The sequence below is a fragment of the Bos indicus genome, chromosome 16 (genome assembly GCF_029378745.1).
Source record: "Bos indicus isolate NIAB-ARS_2022 breed Sahiwal x Tharparkar chromosome 16, NIAB-ARS_B.indTharparkar_mat_pri_1.0, whole genome shotgun sequence".
In the NCBI taxonomy this organism is placed as follows: domain Eukaryota; kingdom Metazoa; phylum Chordata; class Mammalia; order Artiodactyla; family Bovidae; genus Bos; species Bos indicus.
This window is the reverse complement of record NC_091775.1, coordinates 30,003,290-30,021,399: the sequence shown is the minus strand read 5'-3', so window position 1 is coordinate 30,021,399 and position 18,110 is coordinate 30,003,290. Positions and strand designations below refer to the sequence as shown.

Genomic DNA, 18,110 nt, shown 5'->3' with positions numbered 1-18,110 from the left:
AACGTGTGGGCACAAACCTCTGACCCATTGCTGGCTCACAGGGATAGCCTCTAGAAATGCCAGATTAAAAATCAAAACGAGAAGAAAAAATGGAGCGGAGAGAGCAGGAGTGGCACATTATGGGGAGACAAACTCTGCAGAATTGGTCTGAGCCGGTCAATAAACAAATCCACCCAATGGTAGACTTAGGGGGTTGCGGGGGGATGCGTTCAGGTCCAGAACCACTATAATGCATAACCTAAAATGCCCACTTATTGATTAAAAAAGAGAGACATGCAAAGAAATAGAAAAGTAAGTCCTGTAAGCTGAAAAAAAAAAAAAGGCACTAAAAACTCTGAGGAGGCCTAGATGTTGGGCTTCATTGTCTCTCTCCTTCCCTCCCTTTCTCCTCTGTTCCAAAATTCCAGGGAAGAGCCTGATGGGGTCAAGGGTCCACCCTGATCCTATCAACTGTGAGAGAGGTGCGGGTCAGAGGAGGGAGAGAAAATCTGTAATGTCTCAGCAGGGAGAAACTGCCTCTTTGGATGAGGATCAGTTCCCAGAGAAAAGAAGGGTAACTGATTCCAACACTGTATCAACTGAAACATATTCAAAATTCTAAGAGTTTGAGCAAAAACCCACTTGAAGAGGGCAGGGCTAAACTGGAAGTGGGTAGGAGCACTTCTCCGGGGAGCTGGGGAAGACAGAGAGACTTATTTGTGGAAGCAAACAAAGGAAATTATTTCTTGGCCATAGCTTACAGCCTAGCTATCTGTTTGTGATTTATCTTTACAAGTCTGATTTCATAACCTTGAAACATTTACAGGCTTAGATTTTGGTCTGCTTAGGTAGCCCCCAATACATTAGAGCCACAGTCAGTCTAAAGGCCTCTTTGTTTAAGTAGACACCCTAGCTTCCCTCTGAAAAGGTAAGCAGTGAGGCCCCCAGGAGTCCAGAGGCACTTGGATTTGTTCCCTCCCATCAGAGGAGGGCAGCTAGCTATTTCTCAGCCAGGTGCTTTGTAAATATCCATTCTCCCCAAGGAGGGACTGTGTTGGACAGGGGAGAGGCAGTGGGAAGAGGGCTCATCACCCCTAAGCTCCTTTGTAGTTATCTCAGAAGTTGTGCTACCGTTCTATTTAACAATATAAATTGCACTCAGGTAAATGACTGTGGAGTCCTTTTCCTTTTGTTCCCTCTATTCCCTCTACTATTCCTGCCAGTGATCAAGATTGGGCGGTACGTCCGTCCCTCCGTCGGTAGGACATGGTGTGGAGGGGAGCCCTGACAACACTCGGGGGTGGGCCCTGTGTGAAACACAACTTCCAAGTTGCAAGGGAAGACAAAAGAACCAGGGACAAGAAAAATAAAAGGTATTAAAATAGGCTTAGCTACTTTGGGGTTTTCCTTTGTATTTATTTTTAGCAAGGATTGTGTGCCTAATTCTGCATTAAAATAGCTGATGCTACCAGTCATTGTTCCAGGCTCTTGCACAATGCAGCCTGGCAGGCTTTCTGCAGCCAAAAGTGAAGGCAGCTGGCAGGGCTGGCCCACCCAAGCTGGGGAGAGAGCATGTGTTTCACCGACAGCACCCCCAGCCCCCACGGAAACCTCAGCGGTGGGAATGCAAACAGAAGCAGGGTGCTTTGGGTATGGCCCAGAGCTGGGGGAGAAAGCTCTCTGAAGCCTCCTCCACAAAGCACTCCCTGCTGAGTGGAGCCGGCAGAGGGCTGGAATTCCTCCACGGGATCACCAAAGCTGGCATCACCGGAGACAGATGCGGCAGTCAGTTCTCCATTAGGGGGTTTTCTATGAGTATTTTTTCTAGGAGACCTGGTCAGGAAAGATTTTCCAGTCAGCAAGCTCTACTTTAAAATGCTTGAATCTCTCACATCCTCCCCTCTGGTCCATAGGCCAGTGGGGCTCTGGCGATCTGGAGTAAACACAAGTGGCTAGGACAGGGAGGGGCAAGGGAGAGGATTTCCTGGACACTAGAGTGAGAAGATGCATGAGCCCAGCTGCTTCTTGCCCAAGGGTTTTCAGGTCTTGGCCCTGGAGCGAGTGACCTCCATGCGGGGCTGGACAGAGTCCCTGAGGAGATGGGCTGAGCAAAAAGGCTGCCATGGTATCTACTACCGACTTTGCAATACTGGTGCCGAGACAGTGCCCTGCTGCTGTGTGAGACGACTTCAGTTTTTACCCTGGGGCTGTTAGCACTTGAAGTAACCTTTTCAGGGGCCCCGCTCCAGAGATAGCGAGGTCAACCGCTTCAAATCTCTTTATCTACACATGCAGAGGAGGAACGTTACAGATGAGTTTCTTTGGCAAAATGATCGATGTTCCAGTTGTGTGATTGGCTAAAAAGCCTAAGCAGGCACTTCTGCGGTGAATGAAGGGGATTCTGAAAAGCTGACAAGTCTTGGTGCTGTGGGTCTAGAGTTCTCTTCGTTGCCGTGGTTCCCCTTAGCGGGTGATTCTGTGTGTATCGGGGCGGGGGAGACTACTATAGGAAGCACAGCGAGCAGCGATGCATTTGCTACCAAGGGACGCTTTCTTGCAAGATATTTCCAAAAAGGGGACCTCGCTGTGTAGCAGGTTATTTAACTTCTCCGAGCTCCATTTTCTGAAGACTGGAGATAATGATAACCTTGCAGGGCGGTTGCGAGGAGTATCCGAGCTTTATAAGGTCAGTTTCTGCTGCAGCGCCCTCCCACTGTGCGACCGGACCAAGGTCAGAAAGGGCGTCTGGACCTTGTCGGAGCTCTGGCCCTCACCGTCGTCGGTTCCCCGCGAACGCTGGCTGCGGTTTGAGCTGCAGAGACCCAGCTAGCCGACCCTCGCTCGCGGGGATGCGCCCTCCGAGACTGGGTGCTCCCGGCTCCGCCTTTCCTTCCTCCCCGCTCCCTCCGACGTCCCCTCTCCGGTGGCACACTCGGGGTCCGCTTCTCCCCGCAGGAGCCCGGAGCGCGACGCTCCCAAGAGCACCCGCCGCCGTCGTGCCCGCGGCCCACGGGGTCCGGGCGGCTCCTGGATGCGGCGCAAGGAACGTGTCTGGGAGACGCGGGCCTCCCCCTCGGCCCCACCGCCTCAGGCCTACAGAGAACACTCGGCCTGGCTTCGCAGCTCCCTCTCCTGCCGCATTGAACTTGGCCCTTCCCCCACGCACCGACACTTAAAAGCCGCTGCCAGGAACTGAAATATTAATAGGTACAAACTTCCTGGAAAGATTTTCTGCTCCAAGATAGATGACCCCCGCCTTCTTCCACCAAAATAAATAAATGAAGGGCAGCTCTGGGGCAGGCGTCCGGGGAGCCTGCGGCCCGGGAGCCGCTCACGGGCGATCCTCCCCCGCCCCGCGTTGGGCTGGGGCCGCGGCAGCGCGGGCGCCCGGGAAAGGCTCTCCTTTGTACGCACGGCCCGCGTGCGCGCCGGCGGCGCGGACGTACCGGCGGCGGGAGAGGGGGCCTCCGGGCGCGCGCCCGCACCGAGAGGCCCCGGGCACCGGAGGTCGCCCGCCGGGCTCGGAGCGGTGGCTCGGGCTTGCACTGTCCCGGCGGGACGGAAGACGGGGAGGGTTTGACCGCCGCGATGGGTCCTCAGCTGCCCTCCCGGGCTTCACGGCCCACAGCCCGCCTCCAGCTCCTTTCCCCCGAGCGCGGGTCCCGCGGGGTTGAAGCGGGGAGGTGCCCACGGGCAGCCACGTGACCCGCGCGTTTTCCGAGCCCTCAGCTCCTCCCCCCGGGACAAAGCCCGGCCCGCCTTCCGTGCTCCTCCGCGGGGGCAGCTGTCATTTAGGATCCTCCGCACAAATCCCCTGCTTGCGTTTAAAGACACGTTTTGCTTTTTCAGAGTTCTTCGACATTCGGATCTCCCGGGCTTCCCTGGGCCGGGAGGCGGTTGTAGCGGAGGAAGCCAACCCGCCTCTGCCTTTCTGCCAGCCTCTCGGAAGCAGATCACAGACCCGCCGCTCTCCCAAGACTGAGCTGCCTGCTCCCGCTCCCATCTTGCGGATAGCAAGATTCCAGTGCAGGGAGGTTTCCGTGACCGCCCCTGACCCCGTCCCAACCCGGGGAGCGGTCTGGGCCCCCTGCCAGTTTCAGCTTCAGGCTTCTCAAGGCAGCAACTGCCCCTGGATTTGCTCCAGTTTTTCTGTCTTCCTGGAAGTCACTCACTTAAAATTTTTCTTGAGCGCCTGATAGGTTCCAGGTACTATTCTAGGCACCCAGTTGAGAGCAGCAAAAACAAACACATACAAAAGTCCCTCCTGGAGCTATATTATAATGGAAGAGACAAAACAGCATAAGTGAAATACATAGCGTGCCAGTAATTGAGGCAAAAGGCAAAAAATGCAGGGGAAGAGGGTGTGAAATGTACATGGAAGGAAATAGCGAGATTTGAGTTTGCCTACAGTGTTCCAGGAGCAGCCAGGAGGCCAGTGTGGCTGAAGCAGGGTGGCGGAGGAGAGGCTGGGGCTGAAAGGGTCAGCTGCGGAGGGGTGGGGTCGGGTGGAGGGCAGGGGAGATTAGATGAGGGAAGGCCTTGTGGGGCCGTTGTAAGGACTTGGGCTTCTCCTGGGTGAGTTGGGAGCCCTGCAGGGTTCTGAGCAGAAGAAGGGCGCATTCTGATTTCTTTTAAAAGCAGCATTCTGAATGAGGACAGACTGCCGGAGGCAGGGTCAGAAGCCAGGAGGCCATTTAGTAATCTAGGAGCCATGAGGGACATATCCACGGTGTTGGGAGCTAAAAATGACCGGAAATGGAATTTTGGAAATACTTTAATGGGAAAACTGACAAGATTTATTGCCAGGCCAGATACGAGGTAAGAGAGAGATAAAGAAAGGACAAGGAGAGTACCAAGGCTTTGTCTTGAGCAACAGGAAGAAAGAGTGGCCATTAACCAAGATGGAGAAAACTGGCCCTGCTCGTTCGGTGGGTGGGAGTGGGCCTCTTTGGGGTGCAGTTTTGAACAGGTGAGGTTTGGAGGTGTGCATGAGACATCCAAGGGCAGAGCTGAGTAGACACTGGTTAGACAGGTCTGCAGGGCCAGAGGAAATGTATAGGCTGGAGATAAACACGGGAAGTCATCAGCAAGACCTGCTGGTATTTAGAACCACGGTTTTCTGAGAGGATATAGCTCTGTGCTGTCGGATGTAGTAGCCCCTGGCCACATGTGACTACCGAGCACTTGAAATTAGTGGAAATCGTGCAGCTGAAGTTCTAAATGTTTAATTTTAATTAATTAACATTTTAAAAACTGATACTGGATTGAGTTACTGGTAAAAGCAGTATGTTTGGAGCAAATTGGGTATATACATCTACTTTTTCAACTATAGAGTTCATGAAATCTAAATACAGATCAAGAATTTCCAATGAAAATTTGGTGTCCATATTGACATATGCTGTGTCATATATACACAATGTTTTGAAGATTTAGTACAAAAAGTTGTGTCTCAATTTTATGGTGATTACATGTTTAAATGGTATTATTTTGGATATATTAAGTTAATGAGATGTTATTAGTTTTACCTGTTAATATTTTTACTTTTAAAAAAAATGGCTACTAGAAAAAATTTAATTATATGTGTGGTTGATATTAAACTTCTGTTGAATAGTGTCAATCTAGGGAGGGAGTGTGGTTATAGAATGGAAGGGGTCCAGATTAATTGAACCCAAGAGCACTCCATTACATAAAAGACAGTAAGATGGGGAGGAACTGGCAGAAAACTGGGAAGGAGCAAAGAAACGGGAGAACTAGGCAGATGTGGCGTCCCAGAAGCCCCAAGAGGAGGGGGCACCAGGAGGAGGGACTGAGCATCTGGTGAAGTGTTGCTCCAAGGTCAAGTGATGAGGACAGAGTGTGGACGCTGGGCCCAAACCAGAGGCCACTGGTGATGGAGGCAAGAGCAGTTTTGGAGGAGCAGTGGGGTCAAAGGCTGATCAGAGTGGCTCCAAGAGAGAAGGGGAGGAGAGGGATGGACAACTCTTAGCAGAGTTTGGCTGTAAAGAGAAGGGAGGGACTCCGCCTGCCACTGCAGAAGACATGGTCTGGGAAGATCTCACATGCTGAGAGGCAACTAAGCCCATGGGCCACACTACTGAGCACTCTGGAGCCGGCGCACCACAGAGAGTAACCCCCGCTCGCTGCAACTGGAGAAAGCGCGTGCATAGCAACAAAGACCCAGCACAGCCAAAAATAAATACATAAATACATTTTTTAAAAGAGATAGCGAGAAGGGAGGAGGAGCTAGAGAAGGAGGTGAGACAAAAATTTCTCTTTTCAGCTGGGAGAAATGGCAGCATGTGTTCCTGCTGATGGGGATTACCCAGTGGGGGGAGAGAACCAGCTGGGAGCAATGTCCTTGAGTGGACAAGGAGAGCAGAGGTCTTTGCTGGGGCCAGGAAGGCTCCATACATACCAGAGAGAAGGCAGTGTCCTTGAGCACAGAGGCAGAGAGGTGGGTGAGGTGTTGGGAGCTTATGGAAATTCTATTCCAGTTGCTGCAATTGAGTCCATTTAATTTGCCTCTAAACAGGCAGGCCTGCTTTGCAGTTATCTACTTGTGCATCCCTTTATCAGAGCTCTTCTTTTTAGTCAAGACTCAAAGAAACAGCACCCAGAGAAGGAATATGCCATCACTTTTGCTTCCTGTACATCCCAGGGCCCCAGCACTGCTGGCTCTTCTTCTCCATCTGGGATCACTCTTGCCTCCCTCTACAGGGCCCAGCCCTCCTCAGGACCAGGTCACCTCCTGCCACCTCCCTCCTGTCCATCTGGGGAGTGTGTGGTGAGGAGGAGATGCAGGTTGACTTTTCCCAGTGAAGGCATCTGTATTCTAATCAGCCCTGCCTGGCCTTGCCTTTCTAGCTGGTGCTTATGAGGATTTGGGCTTCCCTCATAGCTTAGTTGGTAAAGAATCCACCTGTAATGCAGGAGACCCCAGTTCAATTCCCCTGGCAAAGGGCTAGGCTACCCACTCCAGTATTCTGGCCTGGAGAATTCCATGGACTTTTTAGTCCATGGGGTCGCAAAGAGTCGGACACGACTGAGCGATTTTTCACATTCATGAGGATTTGGGTTTGTCTGTGTTTTAGTCCTTTGCCATCCTCTTCCTAAAACTAGATTTTAGCCTTCCTGAAACAAAAGCTGCTTCCTGTCTTTCCTCCAGAGCCTGGTGCCATGCCTCTTGGTCTGTAATGAAAAAGAGTGGGGTCTTTGGAAGAGCAGATGCTTTAACCTAGTGTTTCTCGAGTGTGTTTAGCAAGTGCTAAACACAGATGAAATTGAGAGTCCCCTGCACGTGTGCTCACTCAAGACCTTAACTATGGAAACTGGTCTTGGGCAGGACCTAGAGCAGTGAGATCTGTGTAGACACTTTTCCTAAATGGATTTGACCCTGAACCCTTTTAGAATCAGAATGCTTATGAACAATACCTAAGGCTATAAAGACACTTGGAAAGATCAGTCTCTTCTCTGGGGAGAAATTCCCCCAAGCAGGGAGTCATGTGGACCAGCACACACTGCCCTGGATGCACCCGGGGTTAGAAATGTAGACTTAATACTGTCTCTCACCAACTATACAGCTGTCAGTTACCAAGGAAGAAGGGGATAAGTGGACACTGGGGAGGCAGCCAGCAACCTCCACCACAGTGTCAGAGGTGGATTCGCTGTGTGACGTCTCAGGAGCCCGGAGGGGAATGTTTCTACACTTGACTTCAGCCCTGAGATGCCCCGTGCCAACCTGGCAGCCAGACACAGAGCCGAGTGGTCACTGGGGCCTGGGGCCTGAAGATGGGGCCACTTCTGGAGGTGAGGTGACCATGAAAAGGAGCAGAAACTAAAATGGAAAGTGATCAGGGTGAGCGAGAGAAGCAGACAAAGACAGTATGTGCCTGCCTGGGTCAGGTGCCGTGGGAATAGAAGGGCTCAGAGACGTTAAGAGATGCCTGGGCAAGTCTTCACTGATGGCCTCAGCTCTGCCTCAGTCACAGGAGAGACCATCTACTTGGCCTCCATCATCATGTCTTGAAAACACAGAAGACAACAGAAAGACATAGGGACAGTCTTCCCATGTAAAAGCACTGGACCTCCATGACAACCCCATGTCCTGTGGACAGTCAACTATTTTTTATCCCATTTTACAGATGTGAAAACTTGCTCAGTGATACTGAATGTCCAAGAGGCAGTGCCAGGAGATAGAGTCCAGGTCCTGGGGCTCTCGGTGCAGTGAGGGGATTGCAGGTGTGAGGCAGTGGTCAGGATGTCCTCTGGCTGGGCGGGCTGTCCTTCCCTGCCTTTGTTTCTGGGTGTCTGGGGCCCGAGGAGTGAGGAGGCAGCGGCAGTGCCTCCCAGCCGCGGGGCAGAGCAGCGTGCTGGGGAGCAGGCAGTGTTGGATCACGCTCTGCTCAGCAGGACTGCACCCTGGACTTGCTTTAGAGTCAGCTTTTCCAAATGAACTGGGCTTCCCTGGTGGTTCAGATGATAAAGAATTTGCCTGCAATGTGAGAGATCTGGGTTCGATCCCTGGGTTGGGAAGACCCCCTGAAGAAGGGCAAGAGTACCCACTCCAGTATTCTTGCCTGGAGAATCCCATGGATAGAGAAGCCTGACAGGCTACAGTCCATGGGGGTCACAGTCAGACACGACTGAGCAATAACACTTCCAAATGAACCGGCTTCTGCAGTCATTTCTTGGGAATGGTCCACAGCCAGCTTCAATGCACCTCCCTTGGGTGACCTGGCATGACAGGTGCTTTGAAGCCTCTCCTGAGTGCCTGCCTCTCCCTCCACTCCCGGACCTATCCCCTCTCTCCTCCACAAACTGGGACTTTGTAACTCCCAGCTCTGCCTTTTTCATTGTGCTCATGACTCTGCTTCTTCAGTCTCTGCTTGCAGGGCTCCCACTCACCCATCTCCGGGTTATGGCACCCTGATGCCTTCCTCCAACTCTTCCGCCTGCCGCTGTTGCCCAGCCCCAGTTAAAAGTCTCCGGAGAGGATCTGATTGGCCCAGCTCATCTTTGCATGCAGGGTCCACCTCATAGGCTGCTGCCAGGCAGCATATTGGCCATTTCGAGCCAATCGGCTGATGTCGGGGAGGGGGTGTGGTCACATGATTGGCTTGGAGCTGCCCATGGGCTCTGCGCTTGGCAGTTTCAATTTCAGGAGACCGTGGAGATGAACTGTGAGAGAAACCTACATGTCTGATGCATAGATGCTGTGCTGTGGAAGAATCTGGAAGCCTTTATGGGAGAGGTGATACTTGAGCTAGGCTTGGAAGAATGGGTGGGATTCCAGTGAGCAGAGATGAGGCAGAATATTCCAGGAGGAGTAAAGGAAATAAAGCAGACGTGCACAGAGCAGCAGGGAGTCTTGTGTGGCCTGAGAGGGACTCATGTTGGGGGTCAGGGAGTGGAGGAAAATGAGGCAAAGAACTGGGCTGAGGCCAGACTGGACCGGGATTGTGTTCTGCATGAGTGGGGAGAAGCAAGACTGACATTACAGAGCTGTGCTCTAGGAAGCAGGGAGCAGGGGGACGGTGGAGGGAACTGGGAGGGAGCCCATACTTCCCCCTGCATCCTTTGTCACCCATCTTTCTGTGTCCGGGCAGGAGCCAACCTGCTCTTCACCCTGGCACTCACCAGGCTGAAGACACTGGGCACTGAGTGCCTGCATGGGCTTTCCACCATCCCAAAGTCCTGGCGGCTGGCCAGTGGTCCATCATAGCAGTGACCTGTGTCAGTTCGAGGTCAGAGTTCTCTATACCTTCTCTTCTCATGCCCCTGTGACTGGGGATTGTCCAGCTGTGGTTCTTCTAGCAGCCTGGATCCCTAAAACACTAGGTGAAGCAGAGCCCTGCCCTCATCCTCTCCCCCTGTGCTGAGCATATAATGTGACTGAGTGAGAAACTTCCTGCAAAGTCACTGAAGTTTGGAGGCTGATTTACTACAATAGAGCCAAGCCTAACCTGACTAATAGACCAGTTGAGGGGACCTCCCCTCTCAGGAGCACAGAGATGGTGGGCAGATCGGGGAAGACATCAGGAGTTAGTGCCCTGGGGAGGGTTTGGCTGGAAGGTCTCCAAGCACAAGGGCTCACTGCCACTGTGGGGCCACCACTGAGCTGAGCCCACGTTGCCTGGGCACAGACACCAACACTGTGGAGGCGGGGGTCACCTAGAGAAGATACGGGGAGCCTACCTGTAGAGGGTCAGCCACGGGTGGTGAAAGAAGGGGGAGTGTGTCGGATTCACCAGCTGCTCAGCCCAGCAAGAACCAAGTCCTGGGAAGGAATGAGGCTGGAGACTAGACTCTGCCTTCAAGGCAACAGCCTCCCCGTCTCCAGCACCGTGGCCCTTGGCCGGGAGCTCTGAGCAAGGCAAACTTGACCATATTTCTTCCCCACTTAAAAACCAAGAGAAGGTCCAAGCACTTTAGTGGAAGTTTGTTTCAAGGTCATCTACAGCCTGGCCCCTTCCTTCTGCTTGGCCCCTTCACATCCAGCCAGTCACCAGATTCTTGTCTCCTTCAAACTCAGTGAGAGGCTCGCCCTTCCAGACTGGCCTGTGTCATTCCCTCCGCCAGAGTGCCTCACGCCTGCCCCTCCGCAGCCTGACCTGCTCTGGCTCTGCCACCCTCTCCTGGCTCTGCCTTTGACCCACGCTGATGCTGGTTCCTGTCTCTGCTGGAGGAAGGGCCCTGCCAGTATGGCCTGGGGGTCCCTGCCCACAGTCTCCATCACCTCCCTGAGGTGCAGACAAGGGATGGTTCTCTCTACCTGTGCAGGCCCGGTGCTGGGTGCTGGTTCAGAAGCGACCAAGATAAACGTGGCGTTGCCTCCTAGAATTGACCATCCTGGGGGTGGATGGATGTTAAACACATGGTCAGAAAAATATACCTATACATCCTGCCTGGAAAGGGGAGAAAAATGGTGGGGGCAATCTCCTTTGGTGTGGATTGGGGGTTTCGAGGGAAGGTCTCTCCGAGGAGATGGTTTTTAAAGCTGAGGCTGAATGGGGAGGAGACCTCGCCAGGCAGGGGCGTGAAGGATACAGTGAGGGGATGAGCAGTGCTGGGAAAGCCTGAACTGCGGGCCCTGCAAAACCCAAGTCTTCTGTCTGCAAAACCCAAGGTTCTCTCTGGCTTCTCTTTCTCTCCTGTTGTTCTTCCTACCAGCCCCATCTCTCCTGCCCAGATTCTAATATGTACCTCAGGGCACCAGGTGCTGTACTCAGGCCTTTGCACACATTCATTTCCCAACAACCCTGGGAGACAGCTGCACTGGTGCCCATTTTATAGACAAAGTAACTGAGGCTCAGGGAGGTTAAGAGACCTGCCCAGGTCACTGGTCAGCAAGTGCTGAAGCGCATATTCAAACTCAGGCCGGATGCTTGCGATGCCTTCTCTGTCCCACAGAGCTCTGGAGCTTGATTTCTGCCCCAGGACCCTGCTCAGCAGAGGCGAGATGCCCTCCTGCCCCACCTCCTCTCTGTATGCTACGGGGAGGGGGTCATGGGAGTGCAGGAGGCAGTGATCCCAGGGCCAAGCCCCCTGGGGCCCCGCAGCCGGGCATTGGTAAGGCAAAGCCCTGAAGTTGCAGGCTGTGAATGGTTAAGTGGTTACAGCCCCAAAGCACTCAGCGGGCATTGTTTTTTGCTGCCAGGCCCGGTTGTGTCTACCAGAGTCTCAAGGAAAGTAAAAGTGCCACTATAAATCAAGGGGCAGACTCTCATTCAGGCCTGATGACTCGCTGACAACACACTTTCTAGGATTAAGGTGGAGCCCAGGTGAAGACAAAGCAGCCAGGTCCAACTGCAGTGCACACAGAAAGGGGGAGGAGACAGGAGTCTGCCCTGCTGGTACCCCCATCCAGGTGCAGCCACCCCCAACATTCCATCCATCCGCTACAGTCCCCAGGGAGGTGGGCTGAGCCAAGATGACTGTGGTGCCTGAAGTCACGTGACCAGTGCTCTCGAAGCTGGGGTTGGAACACTGGGCTCTCTGACCCAACCTGACGCCCATATTTCTTTCCAGCAGGCCTGGCAACCCCAGGGAAAGGAGCCCTGGGCCCCCAGGGGCCACTCGTGGGAGCTGAGTCCAAGCCCCATGCTGGAGGCCCTCTTAGAAGTGTCTTTCTGGGTTGCATATTACCACCAGTGTCTGAGCATCTCAACATGACGAGGGTCACTGTGCTGATGTCAGGGTCTCCGGGCTGGTGACCTCCCAAGGGTGAGGAGGACGTGGGTAGGGCTGCACAGGAGACTCTTGGGGATGAAAGCAGCTTTCCAGGAGGTGAGAGCAGGCTTGATTCTATTTCTGAGATCTTTGACTCCAGGACCAACCTAGAAAACTCTAGGTCACTGACCTCTTAGTTTGTGTGTGTAATGGTGGCAGTGGAGGGGTGGAGGGGAGAGCAGGTTGAGGTTTCTAGTCTCCTAAAGTCCTGTCAGTCTGCTCTGTATAGACAAGGACCCTCTTCCACTCTTTCCCGTAGGACCCTGCACAGCTTAACTAACCAGAGTAGTTTTTAGAAGCAATGCTTCCTAGTACTTTCCTAGCTACCTAGCTAAGTCACTTCAGTCTTGTCTGACTCTTTGCAACCCCATGGACTGTAGCCCACCAGCCTCCTCGGTCCATGGGATTCTTCAGGCCAGAATACTGGAGTGAGTTGCCATTTCCTCCTGCAGGGGACCTTCCCGACCCAGGGATTGAACCCAGGTCTCCTGCTTTGCAAGCAGATTCTTTACCTTTTGAGCCTCCTCTGTCCATGGGGTCTTTCAAGCAAGAATACTGGAGTGGGTTGCTGTTTCCTACTCTAGGTACATTTTTAAAAAATAACTTTATTGAGTTTTACATTTTGTATAATTCATTCGAGTGTTCAATTAATTTTTCAGTAAATTTACCAAGTTGTGCAACTGTCACCATAAATCAATTGTAGAACATTTCCATCACCCCAATGAGATCCCTCACATCCATTCACTGTTTTTTTCTTAATTAAAAAAAATTTTTGGCCATATGCCATTGCAGTGGGACCTTACTTCCCTGACCAGGGACTGAACCCATGTCCCCTGCATTGGAAGGTAGAGTCTTAACCACAGGACCAACAGGGAAGTCCCCCCATTCACTGTTAATTCCTGTTTTCTCCCTGCCCTGGGCAACCACTAATCTATTTTCTGTCTCTATATAGATTTTCTTTTTTTGGGCAATTTTTAAAAATTGAAATATAGTTGATTTACAATGTTGTGTTAGTGTCAGGTATACAGCAAAGTGATTCAGTGAATAGATATATATTTTCAGATTATTTTCCATTAAAGATATTACAAGATATTGAATATAGTTATATGTGCTACACAGTAAACCCTTGTTGCTTATTTATTTTATATATAGTAGTGTGCATCTGGAGAAGGCAATGGCAACCCACTCCAGTACTCTTGCCTGGAAGGTCCCATGGACGGAGGAGCCTGGTGGGCTGCAGTTCATGGGACTGCGAAGAGTCAGACATGACTGAGCGACTTCACTTTCACTTTTCACTTTCATGCTTTGGAGAAGGAAATGGCAACCCACTCCAGTGTTCTTGCCTGGAGAATCCCAGGGATGGGGGAGCCTGGTGGGCTGCCATTTATGGGGTCTCACAGAGTCGGACACGACTGAAGCGACTTAGCAGCAGCAGCAGCAGCGGTGTGCATCTGTTAGGGGCTTCCCAGATGGTGCTAGTGGTAAAGAATCTGCCCGCCAATGCAGAAGGACTAAGAGACTAGGATTTGATCCCTGGGTCTGGAAGATCCCCTGGAGGAGGAAATGGCAACCCACTCCAGTATTCTTGCCTGAAAAATCCCATGGACCGAGGAGCCTGGCGGGCTACAGTCCATAGGGTTGCAAAGAGTAGGACACGACTGAGCACGCGTGCATAGCCAGTTAACAAACAACGTTGTTAACTGTGCATAGCCAGTTAACAAACAAGGTTCAGGTGAACAGAGAAGGGTCTCAGGCATACATATACATGTATCCATGTTCCCCCAAACTCCCCTCCCATCCAGGCTGCCGAATAACATTGAGCAGAGTTCCACGTGCTTTACAGTAGGTCTTTGTGGGTTATCTACTTTAAATATAGCAGTGTGAAAGGGTTTTTAGAAAGAATATCTGAAGTTTATGATTCGTTCATTTTGTTGTGAGGTAATGTTCTAAAGAGGTTAATTATACCTCCAAGAACTATGCTGTTTGAAGGATTTAATAAAGCAATGAAATATGCATGTAGTATACTAGACATAATTATGTTTAAACTTCTCATCAGGTAAAGATTTGTTTGCAGACAGCTCTCTAATAGAAACAGGAAAGAATCTTTCAGGATACTAAACCTGTGAATTTGCCATGTTGAATTGAAGCCCCAAAATATTGACTTACATTTAGTTCTACTTTTAAACTGTATACTATCTCTTCTCCATCTCCCCCAAAAGATCTGGTATCTTCCTGTCTCCACTTTTAGCTCACTTTCCCTTTATCTGAACTTCCCATACCCCATTTCCATCTGTCCATATCCTATCTTCAATTTAATGCTGCTCTCTCTGTAGGTGTTTCCCTATTAACTCCTCCTGAAGGCAATTTCTCCTTCCTCTAGGTTCCCATAGACCCCTTGCTGAGACCAGTTATATGGCACTCCTCAGAGAAGACCTTAGAGCAGGATAATTTCCTGAGCCTTGGTTGCAGTTTTCCTCTCTGTGTTTTAATTTCCATTTTAGGAAAGAATACAAGAACTTCTGTGCCCTTTTATTTGGGAAGATTAGGTCACAGGGCTAGAGACACTTACTTCCAATAGTATTTGGGTATCATTTGGGTCAAGGCTTCAATGACAAAGAGAGCCCAAAATATAGTCATTCAAACAAGATAGAAGTTTACTTCTCTCTCATGTGCCAATGCAGAGGAAGCCAGCCGAGGTTCAAGATGGATAAGCTGGACTTCCCTGGTGGTTCAATGGTAAGAATCTGCCTGCCAATGCAGGGGACACAGGTTTGATCCCTGGCCTAGGATGATGCCACATGCCACGGGGCAGCTAAGCCCTTGTCCTGCAACTACTGAAGCCCTCGTGCTGCAACAAGAGAAGCCGCAGCAAGAAGAAGCACTCACTGCTGCTGGAGAGCATCCCCGATTCGCCACAACTAGAGAAAGACTGCCCACAGCAACAAAGACGCAACATAGCCATAAATAGATACATTTAGAAAAAAAAATGATAAGCTGCTCTGCTGCTTAGCCTCATGGACTGTAGCCCACCAGGTTCCTCTGTCCATGGGATTCTCCAGGCAAGAATACTGGAGTGGGTTGCCATGCCCTTCTCCAGGGGATCTTCCTGACCTAGGGATTGAACCCAGGTCTCCTGCATCACAGGCAGATTCTTTACCATCTGAGCCACCAGGGAAGAGCCCAAGCTGCTCTGTTCCACAACATTGTTCAGGGCCTCAGGCTTCCTCTAAGCGGTTGTTCCTCCGTCTCCTAGACTGTTATCCTCATCTGTATGGTTCCAGCTGGGACATCATCTCATCTATGTTCTAACCCATGGAAAGGGGAGATTATAAAAAAGCACATGCCCAAAGCTTAGAAGTAGCACACGTCACCCACTTACATTTCATTGTCTGAAATTAAATTGAGCAGATACATCCAGCTGCAAGGATGGCTGAGAAATGGCATCTCTAGCTGGAGCAACATGTGCTAACCTAACTCGATTACTCTAGAGAAAGGGGAGAAGATATTGTGAGGCATAACTAGCAAGTTGACACCTTTTCCTGTCTAACTTTAGCTTTCCCAAAGCTAGTGACATTGAAGAGATTGTTCTGGGTCCTCTAGGGCTGGGGAGCGGTGACAAACAGTAAGGCCCAAAGGAGAGAGTCTGGGAAAAGAAGTTATCTACTGCTCCAGTTACCTATTGCTGCATAATAAAATCCCCCCAAATTCAGTGTTACACAATGACACCATTTATTGGACTCACAAATCTGTTACTAGAGAAGTGTTTGATGAGGACCGCTTGTCTCTGCTCTGCTCAGCATCAGCTTAGACCTGGACTCTACACCTGGGGCCTGGAGTCACTAGGCCTCAATCACGTGTCTGGTCAATGCTGGCTGTTGACTGGGACCTCAGCTGGACTTGTGGCCAAATCACCTACACGGCCTTTCCGTGTGGCCGCTGGGATTTCTCACAGCGTGGGGCTTGAGTTCTAAGAGCAAGCATCCTGGGAAAGAGCCATGCGGAAGCATACTGCCTTTTCTAATCTAGACTCAGAAGCTATGTGGCATCAATTCTGTCACATTCTATTCACTAGAAGCAAGTTGCCAAGGGTGGCCCATGTTCCAGTGGAGGGGAATTAGATTCTTTTTGATGGAAAGAGTGTCAAAGAGTGTGTGAAGCATGTTTTGGAATCAACACAGGTCCCATGGAGCCTACTTGCTGTCAGTTGCAGTGAAGGAGGCAGGTTTCTGAGGCCTGGCTGCTTATAACACCAGGGAAGGCAGATCCTAGGTGCAGGAGGACCAGCTTCACCCTGGAACCCCAACTTCATGAGTGACATGGAAGCAGTGGTACCTCCAGACCGGCAGGGACCTTGTAAGCTGGGCTCATGGGAGTCTCGGCTGATACCACCTATGACCAAAGTTTGGAGCCTCGTGGCGCCTGGGCACTGCACACTACTCTGAGACCCTGCGGGGTGTACTTGCTAAGATGCTTTCCATCTTCAGTAACAGCCAGTTCAATTTCAACTGACCTGAAAAAGAAAGGGACCCACTCCTAGGTATTTACCCTAGAGAAATGCAAATTTATATTCACCTCAAAACTTCTACACAAATGTTTACAGCAACTAGATTAAGTCATCAAACTGGAAACAAAAGTTCTTCAATGAGCAAATGCATAGACAAATGGTTCATCCAGTCCACGGAACACTGCTCCGTAAAAGGAACAAACTACTGTACATGCTAGGATATGAACGAATCTCAGAGGCACTGTGCTGAGTGAAAGCGGCTGGTGTTGGGAAGGTTACATAGTGTCTGAGCCCCTTGATATGGCATTGTGAAAAAGGCAGAACTATAGGGATGGAGAACAGATCAGTTTCGCTAGAGGTTGGGAAGCCAGTTCAATTACAAAGAGAGAGCATGAGGGGATCTTGGAGGGTGATGGAGCTGCTCTGTATCCTGGTTGTGCTGATGGTTACATGAATCTATATATATGTTAAAACTCAGAAGTGTACACACACACCCTGTGCAAAAGGTCCATTTTTACTGTATGTAAATTCAAAAAAATAAAATTATGCTTTTCAACAAATGGTGCTGAAACAATAGGACATGCAAAAGAGTGAATATGGTACAGTCCTTATACCCTTCACAAAAACTACCTCTAACCGGATCACCTAAACATAAAACTATAAAACTCCTGGAAGATAACATTGGGGAAAATCTAGGCGACCTTGGGTATCGTGATGGCTTTTTAGATACAACACTCGACTCTGGCTTGTCCTATGGAATGACATCTGAGAGGCTGGGCTCCAGTGGATTCAGAAGACACATGTAGGTGGTGTGAGCAGGTGGCTAAGATGCCTGTAACAGCGATTCTTTCTTCATTGTCTCTCCTCCCTTATTTGTTTATTTATGTATGGCAGTGCTGGGTCTTTGTTGCTGCACTCAGGCTTTCTCTAGTTGCCGCGAGCAGAGGCTACTCTGTTGTGGTGCGTGGGCTTCTCATTGCGGTGGCTTCTTTTGTTGCAGAGCACAGGCTCAGTAATTGTGGCGCACAGCTGCGTTGCTCATGCTCTGCAGCATGTCGAATCTTCCTGATCAGCGATGGAATCCATGTCACTTGCACTGGTAGATTCTTAACCACCAGACTACCAGGGAAGTTCCTGCCTCTCTTCCCTTAATCCTAGGGCTTCACAGTAAGTTCCTTGTGATCAGATGGCTGAGAAGAGAAAAAAAATTAAGGTCTGGTTTGCAGAAGTTTCTGTACCATCTACTAGTACCAAGAGAAAGAGGACAGCAATAACCCTACAGCCCCACGCAAGGGTGGCCCTGAAGGACAATGCAAGAAACTTCTCCAAGTGGGCAGGACTCTGAGAGACACTTTGCCTATGTTGTCTGGACTGAGAGATGGCTGTAAAGTATGGGTCT

At 50.7% G+C, this 18,110-nt stretch overlaps 1 long non-coding RNA gene across 1 annotated transcript; it reads right to left on the bottom strand.

Annotated features, from left to right (window-relative positions):
* Positions 1-1,371: 1,371 nt before the first annotated feature.
* LOC139176353 (uncharacterized) lies at positions 1,372-3,740 on the bottom strand. The gene is made up of 2 exons (XR_011560764.1): positions 3,426-3,740; positions 1,372-1,812 (listed from the first exon to the last, which is right to left on the bottom strand). It is a non-coding gene; the product is annotated as an uncharacterized lncRNA (long non-coding RNA).
* Positions 3,741-18,110: the final 14,370 nt, after the last annotated feature.